This window comes from Ochlerotatus camptorhynchus, unplaced genomic scaffold, assembly GCF_037179485.1.
Source record: "Ochlerotatus camptorhynchus isolate MF236.1 unplaced genomic scaffold, CSIRO-AGI_Acam_v1.1 ptg000508l, whole genome shotgun sequence".
In the NCBI taxonomy this organism is placed as follows: Eukaryota; Metazoa; Arthropoda; class Insecta; order Diptera; family Culicidae; genus Ochlerotatus; species Ochlerotatus camptorhynchus.
Genome location: NW_027040992.1, coordinates 213,228 through 217,500, shown reverse-complemented (window position 1 = coordinate 217,500; position 4,273 = coordinate 213,228). Strand labels below are relative to the sequence as shown.

Genomic DNA, 4,273 nt, shown 5'->3' with positions numbered 1-4,273 from the left:
TCGATCTTTACCCTATAAAAAACACGTTAAATGATTCCTCCGAGGTTTTGGGACAAATATACATAATTCGAACAGAGCCACCGAAGTAGGCTTTGTTGACTTTTTTCTATTGTGGTTACTTTTCCTCGTTGCACTATTGCAAATAGAATCTCTTCAAGCGATTAAAAGATGAAAACAAATCTTTATCCAGTCAAAATCTATAGCTGAGATCATTTCAGAGATGATTGTATGGGTTCAATCAGGTGTCTCCTGTTTCAATTACTAATAGCGTACGATACGTAGATGTTAAGGCCAATCCAATTGAAACACGCAGAATAATCCTGAACCATATCTTATGTTTGTATAATTTTTCCACTTTTTAATCTTTCACTTCCATTCATACCTCTCAACTGTGTGTTAGGGGCAGTAGAGTAAAGTGATAGAAAGTGAACGTAATAATACATTCAAGGATAAAACAAACGATATACGTAATTTACATATGACTGAAATTAATTTTTCTCATGTACTAATCCCGCCTTAGCAGTGCGATAATGTCGCTGTTCGGCTGATACTACTAAACTACTGAATCTAGGCAAGATGTAACATTAAATACAAACAAAAAAACAAACGAAAAAGTGATGTGAACGACAACAAACCACTGTATACGATTTTAAATCTTCGATACCGTAAGAAAATGATCAGGTTACATATTTCAAGATTGATCGCGATTGATTTTTAAAGTTTTTAACAATGCCTACGGGTTACCATACTGAGTTGCGACTTTCAGTATTATGCTTCCGGAGGCCGCAACTATTTCACAAGTATACTTTGCCGTACGATGTCCTCTTTTTAGTTACTGCGACAACAAACTAAATTGGATATACATAGTATACTACGCAAATGTAATACGATCGTGATCGTTGATGTATACTTACAGCGTTTTCGCAGTTTTAATCAATTTTCTACCCCTTACGATAAAAGCGCATTTCTTCTATTTGGTCTGTAGGAAACACATGGATAGAGTTTTATTTCGATCGCTATTATGGGTTTCCAAATGCATTTTCTACTAATAATGCCATGCTTATATCTTATCCCTGCAAAATGCTGAGTTTTAGCGAATAGTAAAGGAAGATTCAAAGCCAAACAATGAGCAGCAGCAAAGCAAACAAGTGTAAAACGATTCAAATTAAAATTAAATTCATACCAATGTCTCTCAAATAAAGTAAATATTTCAATGATTAGTAAACCAACCACAACAAGAATCCAACCCTATACACAATTTACCTAGATAGATTATAAGTTAAGATTTAAATTTAACATGATGAAATGCGTATACGAACTATATTTAAAAGAAGCAACAAAACTACAAACCACGGAAAGGAGCAAAAATATTTTATTAATGAAATATTTTTTGTAAGTATGTAATAAAAGAAAAAAATATATTTAAATTAACTCAATCTATGAAAAAGGATGCAAGAAGACGAGGTAAACTAATTAAACAAAAGTAAATCAACAAATTGTAAACTTAGCTAAACTCGCTTCTGGCGGTGGTCATGAAAAATTAACAATGAATTCTTCTCGAATTATTATAAAAAGTAAGAAGATCAAGCTATATGGGCATTTTAGTTTAAAATTAAACGAAAATATCAGAATTGTGGAAGAAAAGCAAACTCCCCAAATTGAATACAATAATTAAAAGAATGCGAAACAAAGAAAATCATACTCAGTATACAAAAAAGTAAAATTTGTGATTTTTATTTATATTATTAAAACTTTAGAGAAAGGAAAATGAAATGTATAAGCAGCGAATGTTTTTAGACAATTATCATTATGTTTGGCAAGGCATGTTCTTTTTTCGTTATGATTTATTGCAGCTGAACAGGCAAGTAGTACCCAAAATACAATCCTGGAACCAATGGGCAGAATGAATAAGTGGAATGCGGCTCACTACGCAATGATTTCACCAATGTGGTAGCTTCTCTCAACGATAAATCAATACTTCGTAGACATTGAGCTAATGTTTTAATGGTGGAAAAACAAGATAATTTTGCATCGCTCATTAAACTTCTTTGTCTAAATTTTTATATAAAGGCGTTTAGATTTTGTAGAAAAAACATAAAAATTCAACAACAATTCATTGATTGATTCTTTTCATAAATGTTCGCTCACTCGGTTACAAAAACGCTCTCATGCTCTGCTTGTTGTTTCTAGTGTAGACTAAAAGTCCACCAGTAAAAGTATGGACGACTGTCACCAGAAAACTGATAAAAGCTGTTCGAATTGAACAATGGAATGCATTTTGAAGGTTCTATTGGAACACCTTTTGGCAGGCGTCCAACCTTTTACAAGAGGGCTTTAGTGTTAGCTCCTTGCATCGACATATGGGGTGAAAATATTACCGTTACAGCTGAAAACTGGGAAAACCCACTAGCAAAAATCAATTTTACTCTAGTTCTATACGTTATACAAAGTGTCGGAAGAAGTGCAATGATGCGCTATAGTGCGCACAACTTCCGCCACTATGTCTAACGTGTAGAACAAAGTAACATCAATTTTCGATATTGCGTTTTTTTCAGTTTTCAGCTGTAACAACAATATCATGTTTAAACTTAAATCACGAAGAGAATCAATTCTATCTTAAACACCTCAGAACATGATGAATGAAAGAACTGAATTAGGAGGCGCATTCCCAAACATCCCCAAAAACAAGTAACCAATACACGCAGAAAACAAATAGTGCACATCAGAAAAGTTAATTTTTTTCGAAACAAATAGGTTTTAGTTAGCGCTCGTCTGTTTTTATTATCATTATTATTATTATTGAAGGATTATTGTCTATTGATTATAATAATTTTTATTTTATCTATACAACGCAAAAAACTAACTTATCAAAATTAAAAAAAAAACACGAAAACAGAAAAAAATAGCTGAGGCCGATTTTTGTCGAATCCGGTCATGGTGGTAACATATAAATATTGAACATATATGAATTATTTTTTAACAAAATAAATGTTTTGTTGTTAAAATATAAGCAATGTGTGTTGTATTCATTAAACTTTATCAACAGCCAGGTATGTAAGATAGGTTTCCACTTAACCGGGGAGGGAATGCACACTACAACTGGAAGACAACAATAGAAGGGAAGCTGCCAATTTGAGGGCAATTCGAACAGATGATTTGTAATTATTCTTGAGGAAAGTGGCTGACGAATCTCACGAATAGTCATACAAATAAACAAAGCGTTTACCAGCGAGAGGGACCGCCGAAAAGTAATATTGGACTGGATCAACCAAAGAAAAAGAGACTCGTTGACGTTGCCGGGTGATGAGAAATGCTAAGGAAAACTGTTGTGAAACAAGCGCGTGCCGAATTTGTATTTTCATTGTACTGTTTGTAGCGCCTAAAATGCAGTGTGTGGCGGTTGACGTGCAGGGTGATTATTTTGAAAGTTATTTGCACTCATGCTCTTGATTTTTGTACCATCAACAAACAAAGTTTCTATTATAAATTCATCGTTTGTCGTACACCCTTCGAGCCACTGTTTTTTTTTTTCAAATTCTATGCTCAGCATACAACAACAACAATAACAAAAGCCCGTCATGAGCGTGATGCGAGTGTTTGTGATGGCTTTTCGACTATTGTACATCAGAAAATCGAACCACCCAACAGAAGGGAGCACAAGCTGGTTAGTCCCTATCCCGCCGAAAGCAGGACCACAAACCAGTGGCCACAGATTGGAGGGCGATTTCCTTTTACGCGTGAGAATAAAATCATTCCTCCATTGATGGTGATTTTTATTCAAATGTAATGCCCGCTTAGAGTGCTTTTTATGGCGCGTATTTCCCCGAGAGAGAAATTTCGAGCACCGCACACTCCTCCTTTGTCTATTCCGTAGGTGCCGGTGTCGGCCTGTTGATGCTGCTTCCGCCACAACTCCAACGACGCAGTGGCAGAGCGAGATGAAGATGCTATTAAAATCAATGGTTGTGGTAGGAAAAGTTTGCTGAATCTTGTTATCCTGCTCACTGGTTGCAGTACGTGACAGGATTTTTTCGGGCTGCTGAAAGTAGGGAACAGAAGAATTATTGAAAATTAGCATAATTTTCAATGCAATTCAATTTGCAGGTTCAAACTTTAACGTAAAGGTTAGAAGCTTGGTTAAAACTTGACGTGCATAAATTGATTTTTTTGGATTGCACATTTATTACATTATATTGGTACATCGAAGAGATTGGTGCATGGATTGAATATGTATTTCTACGTTTTATAAATATTATTTTCGAGTATTTATGCC

At 34.7% G+C, this 4,273-nt stretch overlaps 1 protein-coding gene across 1 annotated transcript in view; it reads left to right on the top strand.

Moving 5' to 3' along the window:
* The window catches only part of hth (homothorax), a 74,103-nt gene extending 71,093 nt beyond the window's left edge, over positions 1-3,010 (top strand). Inside the window, exon 6 of the mRNA XM_065235912.1 lies at positions 1-3,010. This exon is cut by the window's left edge and continues 1,739 nt beyond it. The gene's annotated coding sequence lies outside the window, so the exon portion shown is untranslated.
* The last annotated feature ends 1,263 nt before the right edge of the window (positions 3,011-4,273 follow it).